The following is an 18,310-nucleotide window of genomic DNA, read 5'->3' as shown; positions in this document are numbered from 1 at the left end:
AACGTGAGAATCAAGTAGAGTAATTATATATACAAGTAGAATAATTATGTAATTACTATATGATAATTACTCTGTGAAGTAATTACATAATTACTCACTTGTATATATAATTATTCTACTTGATTATCATATCTAGCACGTTAATTTTCATTTGTACGTTAACATTCCCTTAAAAAATAATTAGCATTATTTAAAACTAGTTTTTCAATAAATAAATAAATAACCATTTTGGGCCTCTGTTTGTCGGGCACTGAGTCTGACAATCCGGGCCTATAAATACCACAATCCAGCCACTTCATAAAACAAAAATAAAAAAAAACATTAGGGCTCCGACATATTATTCACCGACTCAGAACCAAAGACAACCACAACATGCCATCAAAGGTTGCTCTGAAGACCAAAGGCAAATCAGCCAAGGGATCAAAAGCCTCAAACGACAACTCAACCTCAAAGCTCGTGAAAGAGTGGACATGAAGAAGGCTAAAGTCATTACTCACTACGGGTTCATACCCATGATTATTATTATTGGCATGAACTCTGAACCCAAACCCTCAATTTATCAGCTTTTAAGTCCCGTTTGATTGGTAACTGTTGTTTGGGTATTTGTCGACTTTGATGGTGTAACGAATTAAATGAGTTTTTGGTTGGTTGTGGTTTTACATGTTCTTGTTATGAATAAACGTGTTTTATTTTTGTTATGCTTCTGTTTTGAATTAATAAAGTTTATGAGTGGGGGTTTTAGTACGAAGTTTGCGAGTTTGGGGCAAATTAGTGAACCTGCTAAGTTAAACAGGTAGGGTTAACCTGGTTAGGTTTACCGGATGGGTTAGCTTGTTTAACTTATTTCTTTCTTGGTTATATTCTTTTAAAAAATGTGTTTTATGTAATATAAATTTACATAATATATCATGTTCATAGTTGAAATGCAGTTTTTTTTATTTAAATTTGTTGTAAAATGTAAATGTTAATTAGTAGCACATTAAAATAATATAATAAACAAAAGCTTTCCGGTCAAACGGGTCGTGTTTAGGTTCACGTGTCGAAAACGTGTTGTGGTTCATGTGTGAATTTGGGGATTTTGGTTGTCTGTGTTTTTACATGTTCTTGTTATGAATAATTACGTGTTTTTTTGGGGGGGATTGACGAGCTGTTTTTGTTTATGTGATGGTTAGTTTGATTGTAGTTCATGTGAATTACATATGCATATAATTATGTTTGTTGAATATTGTTATGCTCTGTTTAGACTTAATAAAGTTTGACAAGATTTACATCGATTTAAAATTGTATCTAGATTTTTTATGGTCTCTTTTCCTTAATTGTATATGTATAGAGTTATGATTCCTCCAATATATAAGGAGATTATTCATCAATAATAATCAATCATTTGTTGATTTTATGTCATCTGTCATTTGGCTTTTTGTTCTGTTCTCTCTGTGTGATGAATTAATAAAATCTTTTTTGAAGTTTAGCTTGTTTCGAGCTCTTTTTTAAAAGTCTTGAACTTGGCTCGCAACCCGTGAAAAAAACGAGCCTCAGCTTCGCTCGACCTTAACTATGTAATTTAAAATTAGATCATAGAAGTCTAAAATGGTGAACTTAAAAATACTTAAGGCTTGTAAATATACAAAGGCTCTCCTGATCTTGTGTAGCTAGCAAGGCTTGGCCCGTTTTCACCCCTATTTTTGATGCCTACGTTATGATTAAAGGCAGTTTATATGAGCCACATTTGGATTGAATCATAAAAAACATATTTCTTGCTTTTTGTTATGTTAAAATGCATCATTTAGCTATGTGTTCTGTTTCGTTATGGATTCATAGAATCCGTTAATTGTTGCATAGTTGCATACCTTCAAGGATCTCAGTTCAGATGAAAAATTATATTTTTCAACTGTCTTTTTTTTTTTTAAATTTTACGGTTAACTGGGAGCTACTTTTGTAATTTGGCTTCATGATCTGTCTTGACATTGATGAAATTTATGAGTTGTAATGTTGGAAAAATCAAGACTCGTTGGTGATTAATCACTGGTCGGCCTGTGACTGATTTTAATTATTTAGTGATCTTCGAGAAAATCGGTAGTTGTACCTTAATTTCAGTCAATTTACGGCGGTTTGCGGCCAAATTTCAGCTACTTCAGCAGTTTCCTGCCAATGTTCGGTAATTCTGTGCATGTATACATAAACGTACGACTATATATCGAAAATTATACGTAACATTTTTATTTTGATCAATCTCGATTAATTAATAATCCTCTCCCTACTGCTCGACTAGCGTTGTTACAACGCTGCCAAGGAGGTCTAGAGGGTCAAACCAGTTTTATTTCATCGGTTTACATACATATATAAGAAACTTAAGACAAATGCAAGCTTCTTGTTTTGGAGTTTAGACATCTGACATAAGAGGGTCAACCAGTTTTATTTCATCGGCTTACATACATATCAAGACGAATACTAGGTATGATATGTATGATGTTGACACCATGTTTTATTTGTTTTGAGACCCCATAGTCTAAGTTCTTGGAGGGACAATTGTCATGTTTTTTGAATTCTTTGACTTGAAAAGCTGTTCGGAATCTGGAGTAATATTTAAACTAGTTTGCACCACCACCGGAGACAATATCGTCCATATAGATGTATTTCCAGCCAATTGTTCAAAGACAGGCCTATCAAACAAGTAAAATGATATATTAAACAGAAATCGTCGTTTTAGATTGCGATGAACTCATAATTATTACCAAGCTTATCGAAATAAAACACACTTTATAAAATAGTTGTAAGAAATATATGACTCACTTTGAAGAAGTTATGACAGAGAAAACTTCCAACCCACAGTCGTCTGCAATCGCCGCAGTAGCAAAGAACTGAGGTACAACAAACAAGCCACCTTCTTGAACTTTACTATCCAACTCAAGCTTTCCTTCACTCCCGATAACCTTAATCCGACCACTTCCCTTAGCAATATAAAATATCTGGATTGACCCGTCGGCTACATAACTCGGTGCTAACAAAGCATTACCCTCCAACTTCACAAATTTTGCGCTTAGACCAATCTCGCCAAGCATTGGAATGTTCTTTTCCGTCAAGGTACTGACAGTTCCACCACCTTTAAATATGACCTTACCAGATGGATGATCAATATTGACATGTAATATATGCCCGATATGATTACTTGGTTCTGGATATTTATTCCAGAGCCAAGTTTAAAAAGCAATGCTCCCTTTTGGCTGTTAGCAACATTTTTTGATTCCCTTTGGTCTAGGCCAAATACTTTACTGACAAAATCCGGTTGAAATCCAGATAGAGTTCCTAGAACTCCGGCCAGAAGAAAGTATGAGAGGTTGCCGGGGACTAGGGATTTGCTGGTTTCAGCGAATAATATAATGATCGCGTCGGTGTTACCACCATGTAACCGCCCCTGCGGAAACGGGAAGTACGTCACCTTTCTGGATCAAGAAAACCTTTTCTTCTCCACTATTTGGTGTCACCAAACCAATTGTGATGGTATCTATGTATCCATGTTGAATGAGTCATATGATGTATGTTACTTTAGTAGATAACATTTGTGACAGGTTATGGGAAGAAGCAAATCTATATTGGAAAATTTAGGGTAGATTACTGTTTTGTTACATAATAATAATAATAATAATAATAATAATAATATATAAAAGAAAACTTTAAAAGCTTGCTCCCTACATTTTTTGAAGCCACTAGATTTCATTATTTATAATTGGAGGCTTCTCATGCATTTGACCCGAATTCACGGGTATCGTCTTACCAAACCCAAATAGTCCTTAAACGGGTTATAACATCTCGTTAAATTAAAAATTAAACTCACCAAATACTTGATATAAAATTCCTATATAATAAAGATATACTAAAAATTAATATCTTATTTTTTTTTAAAATAAGATGTTATTTATAATTATAAAACAGTTTTATAGTAAAAAAATAATTGGATCATGGGTCTCACCAAACCTATATAGCTTTTAAAACGGGTTGTAACATCTCTTTTATTTGTGAAACCTTTTCATCATCAAATTTTAATTACATTATTAACTTCCTTACAATAAATAAAATTAAAAAAATCCAAACAAATATATAAATATTGGAAACGAATAATGTAAAACAACCTCGTAATATGGGGATAAAAGCTAGTAATAATAATAATCTCTATCTCTACTATATATAAAGAAGGAGTTAGAGACCTCTTAATTTTTAAAAGACACCAAACTCATTGCTTTAGGTAAAACTCTTGTAACATCAATTTTAGAATTTTAAGGGGTAAAGATGTCTTTTGATCACCAAAATCTTACGTAACATTTCACTTGTTAATATGTAATTACATATTTTCCCCTTCATCTTTGCCCGTATATTTCTCAAAATTATTTTCTTTTACTATTCTTCTAACATCTTAGAGATATATTGTGTTTTTAAAAAAAATATCAAACATACCGTTGTAGTGTTCTTATTTTTATCTACGTTTTGATATGAATTTTATACAAATCGAGGTGCAGATTATAAAATACAAGTCATAGCTACGTCTATTTACAAGTTTTTAAGCATAAAAGTTGTAACTTTTATTTATCTAATGTTGACTATTTTTCCCCATAATTTAGTTATGATATAATTCAAATTTATTATTTTTATGTTTTGAGTGATAACAATAACCGTTCCCTCTAATTACAAAACTGTTAACTTCTTTTTTCTCAAACCACGTACATAGATGTTCAGATTTAGGAGAAAATGTGCCATTCTCGCCGATGAAGAAGACAATGGAGCAGGCACTGGAGATTGACAACATGTGCCTATTCATTATTGTTAGAAATCACTAATGGTATTTTTTTATATCCGAAATTCTATGTATATGATATTATTCTGCCCTAATCTGCGCTGTTAAAATTCTTAATATAGATTGATGTATGTTTATATCTCCAATGTGTCTTCTGTGCCAGAGTTAAGTATGTTGGAAGTTCAATTTCTATATTGATAATTTTTTTTTATAGTTCAATGTACCAACTGCGGTTAGAGTTTTTGGTTAGGATGACATATGTGCTTAAATGGTACTGAAGTTCATAACTAGTTTTAAAGGGTGAGCAAAATCCTCAAATTAGGCAATATAAGTTGTTATGGACGAAGAAAAATTATTCTTTACATGTTTTGCGATTTGTTTGATTCATAATTATCTATTTGCTAATATGGTTCAAAATGCTTTATTCAAGAATGAATTACTTTTTGGTTTCATATTTTACAGTGATGGTTGAAACGATAATTAGCCTTTGTTTACCTTTGGTTTTGCATTGTTTTTATTTAAAGCTTTCCGCTATTAATTTTTAAAATGCAGACTTTTAATTAATTGTGACTTATACTTTTTGGTGATTCAAATATTCATGACTTTTAATTTGATCTCTCAATTTAGGTATTTAAAGTGTGTTTTCATAGCTTATTACCCACAAATCTAGAGATTCTTGATGGATTAGATGATCTTATGCAACTAAGTTCTCTAAAGAACCCATTATTCTTGTACAATCTTTAATACATGATCTATGTAAGTATCTACTAATATTTTAATGGTTTTTATATTTTATTTTAACATATTTTGTACTTTACTAATCTTGTATAGTTGTATTCCTCACATTTTCTGTTACAGTACGAATCAAGATTGGTAATGGTTTTGGTTGACCTCAATCCCTTCAAGAAAATCCCGATTCGGATTCTAGGTTCGTGCATTTTTTTTCCAAGTTCGACTGATCAATTGGTTTCGATATGGTTGTCTTAAGTGATTAATTACTTGCTTTATATTATACTTCAGAAATTTTGATTGAATTCTTTGTAAGTTTAAAATGAATATTAATTTGATATGATTAACATGTTCAGTTATGCTTGGTGAGGAGAAACAAAATCAACTATGAATCTCAACTCTTGGGGGCACCTAATGATTGGACATCGGGACCAAAAGAAAATGAAAGAAAATCATGGCAATGAAGGTTGGTATTAAGTTCGTTGATGGTTTTTAATGTTGAAAAACTAGGACAAATTAAAAGGGAATGAAATAGATAAACGAGGGGGTGATAGTTGAATGAGTATGTTGGTATTGGTGTATGTTAGGGCACATAAATTTGGCACTGTGGAGACGTTATCCTGGCATATGTCTGGATCAGTTATCCTTAGCATGTATTCCAGATCATATCAGGATCAAGGGTCCTCAGTACTTATTACTAATTAACGGTTGTTCTCATGTGTAGTCTTGTATTTAGCAGGTGTAACAGTTAGAAGACTTAGTCTATCCACTAACTTGCAGTCAAGAAGATATGGCACGTGGTTAAATGGCTGTAACACGTTTAGTGGGGATAAATAGGACTTCTTGTTGGGTCACAAATAATTGAGTACTGAGGATATGTTATTTTTGAATATGTGTCTGGATCAATTATCCTTCCGAAGAGTTCCAGAGCTATGTCAGGATCATGGATCCTCGGTACTTGGTGTTGTTAACGGTTGTTTTTTATATAAAGGTCGATATTTATCAAGTGCAACGGCTCCAAGACGTGGTCTACCTAATATTTCGCTACAAGGCACCTCCAGCACGTGGTCAAAAGTGAAGACTAAGCTAGTGGGAGTAGTGCCATAAAAATAGGAGTTAGTTAGCTTTTATTTTTATTTATAATTGAGATTATGATCTGTTATAAAACACCTTGTATTCACACATACCTAAGCATTCTCTCTATCAGAGCTCGATCACCTAGCTATCATTGTAATACTGATCAATATCTCCACCAATTGTAACCTCATTTTTTGATTAATAAAGTGGTGATAGATGATTTGTCATCACCCGGGGTTTTTTTTTCCTTTGATCTAAACAAGATCAAGGGGTTTTTCCTCGCAACAAATCGTTGTGTTCATCTCAATTTCGTTTATACGTTCGTTGTTAATATCATAGCACTAGACCTCACATTTACAGATTTGGATACATTATCCTTAGCTTATTTTATTCAAAACAGTGTAGCTTTGTTGTCAAGTGTAGCTCCAATTTGACTTTTTTTTTATTGTGACATTCTTTGATTATTCTATAGGAAATTATATTTTTGTCTACTCTTGATGATACTGTAGATATCACAAAGTTAGTATGAAAATTTTTATCACTGGTTATTTTAATATTAAATTTAAAAATTTGTTTTTAGGGACGAGTCCGAGTATTGGCATTGGTAATAAACATATTCTCTACTTCAAATGCAGCTGCAACATTTCAGTTTTCTTTTATTATCAAACTGAAAGGTAGGTTCAATTAGTAATTATAGGCTGATTTTGGTTGCAACGCAGGCCAGAAACTTGACAGGGAATGACATCTATTTCTTATGCTTGTAACCTTTAAAGGCTTAAACTATATGTTGTCGTGCAATAAATTAGCTTTAGGACATTGGCAATTACCTATTGTTTCTTGGTTACAATCAAGTTCGGTTCAAGAAATTCCTACCGAACCTGTTTTCACATATGGTATGGTAATGAAAATGACTGTGAAATTACATTTCTGCCCTCGCCGGAAAAAAAGCCAACAACCGGAAACACCACCGATCCGCCTGAGAAAGTTGCATATGCAAAAAGGGGTGATGCAATCTTTAAATTCTTCTTAGCAGGTGCTTACATTTCTGGCATGGGACCAAAGATGATTTGGATGACACAAAGGCCTTTTTTTCTTGTGTAAATTTCTTGTTGATTACGTTGATTATAAATGTATGGACTAGCTAGGTGTTGCTAAGATTAGTGTTGCAAAAAATATTATATAAGTATACTGAGACTAATTACGCGTGTCATTTTTTTTTCCAACCAAATGTATATTGTCTCCAGAATTTAGCTTTTGAACTAACCTTGATAAAAATATTGATTATATCAAAATGTAATGTACTTAGTGCTTAACAATCTAATACAATATTATAACAATTGTCATCTTTCACGTGTATTGTGGTAGTCCATATATGCATATGCACTTTTTCAAGTTGTAAGACCATGTGTAGTAATAACTTTTCACCCTTAGACGTTATGCGTCATGTGGCGCTCGATCAGAATTATGGTTTTTTTTGCAAAAAGAGGGTGCAATCATAACTTTTCATCCCCTGACGTTATGCGCCACGTGGTGCCCAATCACTTTTACATTTTTTTGTTTTTTTTAAATAATAATTCATTAAATAATTAAATATAAAATTTAAAAACTACATTAAAATTAAAAAATACATTAAACTCACAAATAAAAACTATATTAAAATAAAAAAATACATTAAATTTAAAAAAAAATGCAACAATAATAATAAGACTAAATGTTGGTTGTTAAACGGATTCATTTTGGTTGGTGTTCTTGAATATATATGTGAGTGTTTTATAGAGAAGTAGTAGAAGTGTGTAAAAAAATTGAGGTTTGGGTTTGTTTTTATAGTATATTTGTGTTAATATTTAAAAAAGTTTTTTTTTTAATTCCAACAGTTATTTTTTAACAGGAATATTTTTGAAAATTGTACTACACAGCGCGTTACGCATAAAACGCTTAAAAGACCCAAAATGCGCGGGGGGGGGGGGGGGGTTATCCTCCATAACTTCCCCCATAACGTGTCGGTACGTTTGGTCTAAGGGAAATAAGAATACTTGATTAAAAGTTGGATGTTTTTTGATGTCAAAATCTTATGACATCTATAGACTACATTGATCCTATTAACTCAAAAACTTTAAGAAAAATAAAACAATAAACATAAAGATATATAAAAAAACTCCAGTTACGAATAAGAAACTAACAAGACTACTGGGCAATATATCACAAGATGATTGATCAACTATCATAAACAAGTATCACGTTAAAATTCATCGGCGCCACATCATCGCGCGGGTTTTTTACTGGTAATGAACTAATGATAATAATAATTTAGAATTTTTTTTTGTATTGAAATATAAGAAATACAACCCAGGACAAAAAAAAAACAGCATGAAAAATAGAATCAATATTTTAGTTACATTTCAAGAAACCAGAGTCCTCGGCCCTAGGACTCTTGTTCCTTAGCAAACCTCTACTTAATTATCTTTCTTTTCCACCCAAATTATCTACTTAAACTTGATGCTATATCATAATGGCCCGGCTAAATATTTTTGGAGGTCTAAATCAAAATAAAATATTGAGGTCTTTTTCTTATCTTTATGAGTATAGGTAGAGCCGGTCATAGAGGGTGGCAGGGTAATCGACGGTCACATACCCGACACCCCAATAGGCCCAAAATTTTTTTAAAAAAAAGTTATATGTATTTTTATGAAAAACAATATGCATAATCATCGTTTTAACACAATTACATATCTACTAGCTTAGTCTAGTGACAAATAGATATGACATTTAATCAAGAGCTTACGGGTTCTAGTCTTATTTGAGATATTTTTAAGTTTATTTTTATAGAACGGTTTTATAAACAACTAAAATTTTAACCTAGTAAGCTCATTTATAATTAAATTGTTTAAACCCAACAAAATGTTTCTTTTACTTAAGGCCCAAAAAAAATTTCGCCTTGGGCCAAAAAAAAAATCGCCTTCTCGGAGCCGGCCCTGAATACTATAGAGTATCTAAGAATTATGTAATATGGATGATCATATGTAATGGTAATGAACAGGAGACAATTCTCCTCGCGCCCATCAATGAGTTACTTATTTTAAAAATACTCTACTTTCAAAAACCCATACTACATAACCCATATTAAATATTAAGGCCCTAAAACAATGGAGGTCTAAAGCCTTAACCTTATTTAGCTTACCCATGAAACGACCTTGTATATCATCAGACTCGTGAGTTTTTATTTGACGTTAATCCGAGTTTCAGTTTTATTACAATTAAATCACTTATGTAAAGTTCTGTTTTATTTGAGTCACTTAACCTTTATTTAGTGTCCTTTTCAAAAATTACTTTCACCTTTTTTCCTTTGTATGCATTTTTTCCTCGGTTTTAGTCATTTACACTAACAAGGGTTAAATTTTTCAGTTAAATCATCCCATATGTCATGCACATGAGGCCATATTTGTCTTTTTATCCTTTTATTCTTTATCTTTTAATTTAAATAACCAGTAGAAATTTAGAAAATAAACATTAAGGTGACTAGTCTAGTGGGACCCACCAAAACTCTCTCCACTCTTAGATCTCCTGTAATGGGGCACTGGGGGAGGGGGGAGCGCTTTGCACATAGCGTCGGGGTGAGGTTTGACTTGGTTCAACTGGTCGTTGATAACGACTACTTTATAAAACGAAATTCAATTATTTTTCTTGTATAATCACTAAATATTATGCAAAAATTCCTCACACTTTTAAACACTTTCTACAAATCTTATTAAAGTCTACAACAATCATCACAATTTATAGACTTTCTTTCTAAAACGCAAAAAAATGGATTATCTCTCTTCCTCCGATATAATTAACTGATATTTTCATAATAAGGAGCACACATCCGATGACAAGGGGGAGAAAGAGGCGATTACGAGTGAAATTGCGCTTGCGTCAAAGTTTATGCAATCTATTCGTTATCCTCCTCGCCCGGTATGAGAACAGAATATATTGAACGAGACCTTGAGGGCGTGAACGATCGTTTGATGAAAGACTACTTCAATGACTCGTCGAGAAACAAGAACCCGAAGATTTTTATACGTCACTTTCGGATGTCTAATGTGTTTAATTATGTGCATTGCTAAAGATTTGGAGCGCGGGTTTAATTACTTTAAACAAAAACAGGACACAAGATCGTTGTTAGGATTCACCATTATCCAGAAGTGTATGCGAGTGTTACGCGTGCTCGCCTACGGAAACACGACCGAAATCAATGACGAGTACTTACATGGGGGGGGGGGGGAAACGACACGAGACACCTTGGAGTACTTTTGCCATTGTCTTTGTTAAATTTTAAAAACAATTATTTAACTAGTGTTTATTTAGTTTTTTTTAACTATTTTAATAAAGGCATAATACTACTATACGGTGCACGTTATCTTAGAAGACCCGCTTGGCACAACCTACAACATATTGACTCGGTGCATGAAAGGGAATATGTTTACCCGACATGATCAGAAGTATAGATTGTGTGCTCCGGAAATGGTCTAATTGTCCAACTGCATGGTGAGATCAATACACATATGGTGACCAGAAAGTACCAACGTTGAGTGTTCAAGCGATTGATTCATACGACCTTTGAGTTTGGTGCCTACTTTGGCAGCCACTGGTCTAACGACGTAAACATTTTGGAGGTGTCGCTCGTGGTAGAGGATTACATATCCACTACCTTAACAGTCACATTGTTTTGGGCTGACGATAACTACTACCCACACAGATACTATTTGGGAGATGAGATATATTCAGAATATTTGATTATTGTGAAAACATTTAGAGACCCGATAGATGAAAAGAGATGGGTGTTTTAAGAAAGTGCAAGAGTGTTTGTGAAAGGACATTGGGAGGTGTTTTGGGGTTCTTCGCCAACGTTGGCATTATGTGAAAATCGGTATCGTGTAGAGACATTGGACAAAATGAGAGATGCTTTTATACGTGTATCATATTGCATAATATAATTATATAAAACAAAGAGAGAGCAATATGTCAACATTATATACCGGGGAATGTCCAACAACAAACTCAAGCAACTATGGGGGAGAGAGTGCAAAATGCGTATGAAATGCGTTCAAGTGAGATATATAACTCGCTTATGGCGAATTTGGTCCAACATGTTTGGTCGATTCGACCAATTCGAGGGAGAAGACGGGTTCGAAGGAGAAGACGGGTAATTTCAAGTCATTTTTTAATATTAATGTAAAATTTTGTTATTTAATAATGACATGTTATTTGCGTTATTTTAAAATATAAAAAAAGATAATGAGGTAATGATTGTAAGAGGCACCATCCACTACACCTCATTAACCAAAAACCCACGTGGTGACGTGACGTCACATGACGCAAAACGTCCCGATAGGGACTTCATCACTACACAAGATCTTACATGTACACCCACCCTTACCTAATCTGCTTCTATAGCAGGACCTGCAACTTCCGACATACACAGGTTTCTGATCTTTCTCTTTCATTCAATGGTTGAACCATCTACAACTCCTTGTTTAAGACCTGTGATAGTCTCAGACATGGAAGGTATTAGATCTTCATCACGTTCTAAGATTCGCATCTAGTTTCATAGCTGACTTCAAAATCCCACGCCGAACTAGTTTGAGTCATATTCGTGTTACAGGGGTTTATTTAAGTTTGTTTTTAATCGTTTTGCTATTTTATATTTTGTAATGATTTATTTTATTTTTAAACGTAGTTTTGTTTTGATTTAGTACATATATATTAGTTTGTTACGTTCACTATATTTTTAACGTTTAGGCTCTTTGAATTGAGATGTGTAGGTTTTTTAGATTTTTCACGAATGAACATAAATGGACATAAGCATGTTGATTTTTTTAAACGAACAAACATGAATACAAATACTGTTTTATGAAAAATGGGCGGTTGATGTAGGTGACGATGGTGGTTGATGTATGAAAAGCTAGGTTAACGATGGTGGGTGATAAATGGAAATTAACCGGCGATGGATAGGATAGACCGACAATGTAGAATATGTAGATGAGTGAATTAAATTAGGGTTTGATAATGAAAAGGTTTCACAAATAAATGAGATGTTATAACTTGTTTAAGTGTTATCCGGGTTTGGTGAGACCCATGACCCGTGGAAATTTATGTTTGATGATTAATGTGTTATTTCACAAATAAATAAGATGTTATAATCCGTTTCAAGACTATCTTAGACCCATGACCCACGCATATCAGTGTTTGATTATGAAATGGTTTCATATATAAATGAGATGTTATAACCTATCTAAGGACTATCCGGGTTTGGTGAGACTCATACCTGTGAATTCGAGTCAAATGCATGAAAATCCACAAATCACAAATCAAGCAATCCGATTGATGGAGATGGGGTGAGTAGCAACATTTAAGATTTACTGGTAAACATTTATATAGATAGATTTAAATTTGAGTAATTATATATATGTTTCATCCATTTAAGTATGAATAAAAATGTGAGGTTAGGTGATATGCGTATATTGTTGTAAAATATCCTGGATCTTAAATATTATGAGAGAATTATATATAATTATAAATTTTAAATATTTATAAACAAACTGAAAGTATAACATTAGCTTAACAATTTTTAAAAACGGTGAGATTTACTAACAAAACTTGTAAGTTTTGATTGGAAAAGAGATTGTAGACTCATAAAGCAATTTTGTAATTTAGTTAATTATTTTATTTTATTATTTTTTTTGAGACAACGATGTTAGTTATATGGATATTTTAAATATATATAAACGAAACTTTTAAAAGGTCTTTGCTTACTTCTCACGTCTTCTCAAGTCACCAGATTACTTTATTTGTAAATGGAAGTTTCTCATGCGTTTGACCTAAATTCACAAGTATAAGATTCCCCAAACCTAGATAGCATTTAAACTGGTTATACCCTCTCATTAAACTAAAAATTAATCTCACAAAGTATTTAATATTAAAATCCTATAGAAAATAGAGATATGCTAAAAATTAATATCTGATTATTTTAAATTAAGAAATAATTTTATAGTAAATAAATAAAATAAGTAGGTCATGGGTAGGAGTGTCAATCGTGCTGGGTTGGCGGGTTCGCGTGTTGAGATTCTTCAACCCTAACCCAACCCAACCCAACCCATATATTTATTCGTATCGTGTTTGACCCATCTAAATTCATGTCGTGTTCCATCATGTTTCGGGTCAACCCATTTTACGTTCATTTACAAATATGAGTAGTACCTGGTGGCTTAATAATAACGTAAACAATTAAATATTACTCTTATTCATGTAAAACATTTTAATAATTAACACTTCTTATCTCTAAAATCAAAGTACTAACTTTTCTAAAATTCTTAAATTGGTTAACAGGTCAACCCGCTTTTTAATGAGTCGGTTTCGGGTTGACCCATTTTTAAACGGGCCAGGTTCGGGTTGAACTGTCTAAAAAATGAGTCGTGTTAGGCGACCCAAAACCTATTTTTTTCGTGTCGGGTTTCGGGTTTCGGGTTGTGTCATAAATTGACAACCCTAGTCATCTGTCTCACCAAACCCAAATAACTTTTAAACCGGGTTATAACACATTTGTTTTTGAAACCCTATTATCATCAAACCCTAAATATATTATTCACTTTTTTATGATAAATAAAATTAAAATATAAAAAAAATACATAAATTTTAAAAACGAATAATGTAAAACAAACTCGTAAAGCAAGGAATAAAAGCTAGTAAACATGATATATTAAAAAGAAAAACGATTTTTAATATATGAGTAGTCTATTATTTTTCAGTGTAAAGTTAAAATAAAAAGGGAGACAAAATGAGAAGTCTAAGAAAGGTCTGTGACCACAAAACCCCTTTAAAAATACATTAAAAAATAATAAAAAATCATAACTCAAAATATAAATAAAAAACTAAAATACTTCCGCCATAATTTCCGTTCAAAAAAGATACAAAAAAATTGACAAACAGACACAATGCCGATGAAAATGAACAAAAGACACAATTATAACTAAAAAAAGACACAATATATTGCAAAATATAACATAATGCCTAACGAAATATAACACAATGCTGAGTAATATAACATAATATAAAGAAAAAAAGACACAATGTCAAGCAAAAAAACACAATCAATGACAAAAAAAAACACAAAACACAATGATAAACAAAAAAAACACAACTTTTTTCACTTACCGTTTTTTTTATGAGAATGAGAAAAACGGTGGAAACGTATTTGTGTTTTTACTTTTTTCGGTTTTTTATTAAATTTTGAGTTATAGTTTTTTATTTATATTTTTTTATTTTTTTGAGAGGTTTTTTTGTGTGACTATAAATCCTTCTCATTTTTCTCAGTTTTTTTCCTTTTTATAGAATAACTTGACCCTTATTTTTCATATACCATGATAGATTAAAAAAAATGATTTTTTAGTATGAATAGTCTATTATTTTGCATGACATGCCAAACTCTATTTAGTGGGTGTTTGGGATTCCTTATTTTACCTCCTTATAATTTTTCATTAAGTTAATAAGTTACAAAAGTGTAACTTATTAAGCAGTCCCAAACATCTTATTCCTTTTTAAAAAGTTAATAAGGTATAAGTTGATGAAAATAAGCAATCCCAAACACCCCACACCCCCCACCCGCCTTTGTTGCCTATAGCTTTAGAATACACAGACCACAGTGAGTATAGTTAGATTTTGGATAAAAACGAAAATAGGTTTTAGATATTTCATAACCACCATTTTCCGTTTTAAACCCGTTCAGTTCATTCAATTATTAAAGTTTGTTCGTTTATCCACAGGCTTGGATGGAGGCCGATTCAACCTTATTTTAATTGATAAGTCTAATTATATTGTAAAGACGTTAACGATAAAAAACATGCTTGATGGATAATGCGATTTGAGGAGCAATTGGTAGGTGGCTACTGGCTGGATTAGTGTTCTTGGATAAATTCCTTTACGTTTAATAAGCAAAAGAAAACCGTTATTGAAGTAATTGTATTCTCTACATGGTTTGGAGGAAGCGGAGTGATATCATCTTTAACTACAATGATCTCAAGAATGAGTCTTTTGTTGATTTGATTATGGATTTGGTGTTTTGATGGTTTTTAAGCAGAGGCATAAAGTTTATAATTAGGTGGATTTAAAATATCCACTTCTTGTTATGCAACTTTGTTATTTGCCTTGGCTAAGTATTTTTAGCTATGGTTTTAGTTATACATTTGTCTTTGGCTGGTAAAAAATTAATAAAGGACAACGAAGAGCAAGTAATATGTTATTTAAAAAATTGTAACAAAACTGTTACCGTATTATATTCTTTATAGAAAATAATATATATAAATGCTAATTAAGGACGTTTCGTTCGTTTAATTTATTTATTCGTACACATAACTATAATCATTTTTTTAAACTGGTTTGTTTCTTTTTTTAACCCTGGTTCGGTTAATCAGGTTTTTTCTTACCCATGGCCGCATGTACGAAATTTAAAGTAGAAGTACCTTCAAGAACGAAGCAAATTTTGCTGGAATCCCCATAGTGAGGAGGAGCAAAGCCAAGAGGGTGGAGGAGAAGTTTTCCGGCAAATAAACGTGTTTCGGAGTTTGAGCATACATAATATCCACCACTGTCGCCCTCAAAGACTGTTTGATCAAACTTCTCTACCGCCATTGCCTTCTTCATCTTATTACAAAAAGTAGTAAGTGAAATATTAGATAGAGAGAGCCTTTATGATTTACAAAGCAAATGGGGTTGGCTATTTATAGAATTAAAGTCAAGTCTTATTGATATTTGGTTGATTGGGAATTAAAATAATAATTAATTAGTTTGGAATCTTTTTGGTAGCATACAGTATATATTTTTATAAATAGAGTTTGGCTATTACAACTTTTTACAATATTTGTGTAATTAAATTTTCATGGAAGATCTTTTTAAGTCAATATCCTTTTAATATCCTTAGGTTTTTCGTGACTTAATGTTGGGATTTAGATAAATGATTATGGACATCTATCCACATGGAAGGTTTGTGGAGGAGATAGGAGTGGGGTGAAAAGCGAGTGAATCGGCTTTCTTAAACTTTGATTAATTTATTTTACTAATCTTTTTTTTTTGTTAAAACTCTTTTAACAACTTAAGATATAATTTATGTAATAAGTAAGAAGTTAAGAGATAAAGACGATAAACTAATTTTATAGAGGTTAAAGTATATGTTCACCAATCTACTTTACATCCTCTTCCCGATTCTCCAATTAATAGTTGCTCACCAAAGTTTCTCTAAATGGTTGAGATTACCAATACAACGTTTCACTAAACAAATGTAGTGGCCATCTACTTCAAAACAATATCTCAAGATAGTAAGTCTTTATGATTCTTCAACCATTTACTATGTCAAGATGGTATTTAAACATGACAAAACAATATTATGTCAAAAGAGTATTGCCCTCACAAACCATCAACAAATTATGAACAACTCACAAGGAAATCTATTGATGTCTCCTTAATAATATAAGAATGAATGATGTTACAATAAATAAATAAAATGCTTTAAATGTGTTTGTGCGTTAGAGTAGTTGAGGTTAATATATTGTTGGACAAGAATTCCTCTTATAGACCAAAACAAAAGTGTTGTAACCTGGCGGCTTGTGGTTAATTCGCAGGGTTGGTTTGATTTGTGTTTTTAACGTTGTGAGAAGTCTTTTGTAAGTTTTTTTTTTCACTTTCTTTCCCGAGATTTATTTTATCATAACATTTTTTCACTTTGATGTTTTGTGTCACACTTGATTATAAGACTCAAGATGATTAATAAAGTGTTTTGGGATATATATGTATATACGTGTGTGTGTGACATAAAATCATCATTGATGAACTAGTAATGTTTCAAGTCACATTAGTTGGTCATTATCAAAACTAAGTGGATTCAGTTAAGGTTTAAAAGATCGTTTTTTCATCACTAAACATAATCACAACAACAATACATGGTAATATTCACCCATTGTGTTGGCACATTATACATCTATCTTGAAGAATAGAAAGGTTGTTTTCAGAAAAGCTCTTTAAATATTACTAATAACGATCTAAATTCTAAACATAACTATATGAAACTATCAAAATGTCAAATGACTAATTTCAGATTTTAACTAATTATAACATCCTACTTTTTAAATAATATATAAAAGAGTTTTATTTATTTAATTGTGTGTTATTACTTAATTATGTTGAATAATAGTAAGTTAAGTGTGGTATTGGAAAATAGAAGATGGATTAATGGATGGTGATGGGTTTAAGTCCATGGGCTTGAGGGTATTTAAACACCGTTATAACATTCCTAAAACCCATATTTCCACCACATTTGCCTCCATAACACACAGACACTCTCCTTTAAACCCGGATCCAATCCGAGCTAAAGGAGAGCAAATTTCATGATTCAAGTATCACCAAACAACAAAAAATACGTCCAGATCTACGTCTAGACTCGAACCTGAACCGAAAAAGGTATGTTTCTGATATAATGTTTAGGTTTTAGATGTCGGTTTGTTTTGAGATTTGGTACTAAGGCGAATCAGACCTTACCATGTAAGAAAAACATAAAATATTTAGTAAACAAGTTGTTTGGGATGAGTCGGGACAAACTAGTGACGTTCGGACTGTGTTAAAGTAAGGAAATGAAGTTGTTATGCCCCAGAATCCTACATATTGATAAGACAGTCATATCGGATTGAAAGAAAA

General features: G+C 32.1%; 2 pseudogenes across 1 annotated transcript; one reads left to right on the top strand and one right to left on the bottom strand.

Annotated features, from left to right (window-relative positions):
• The first annotated feature begins 367 nt into the window (after window positions 1–367).
• On the top strand, window positions 368–590 carry LOC143578259 (mitochondrial import receptor subunit TOM7-1 pseudogene; annotated as a pseudogene).
• Window positions 591–2,312: 1,722 nt separating this feature from the next.
• On the bottom strand, window positions 2,313–16,425 carry LOC143578258 (13S globulin seed storage protein-like; annotated as a pseudogene). Its single transcript, XR_013143229.1, has 3 exons — window positions 16,087–16,425; window positions 2,791–3,502; window positions 2,313–2,660 (listed from the first exon to the last, which is right to left on the bottom strand). The product of XR_013143229.1 is annotated as a 13S globulin seed storage protein-like (transcript).
• Window positions 16,426–18,310: the final 1,885 nt, after the last annotated feature.

Source organism: Bidens hawaiensis, unplaced genomic scaffold (genome assembly GCF_021521415.1).
Source record: "Bidens hawaiensis isolate Kalapana, Puna unplaced genomic scaffold, B.hawaiensis_p1.1 tig00029087_1, whole genome shotgun sequence".
NCBI classification, from domain to species: domain Eukaryota; kingdom Viridiplantae; phylum Streptophyta; class Magnoliopsida; order Asterales; family Asteraceae; genus Bidens; species Bidens hawaiensis.
The sequence above is the reverse complement of the archived record's forward strand: the minus strand, read 5'-3'. Positions and strand labels throughout refer to the sequence as shown.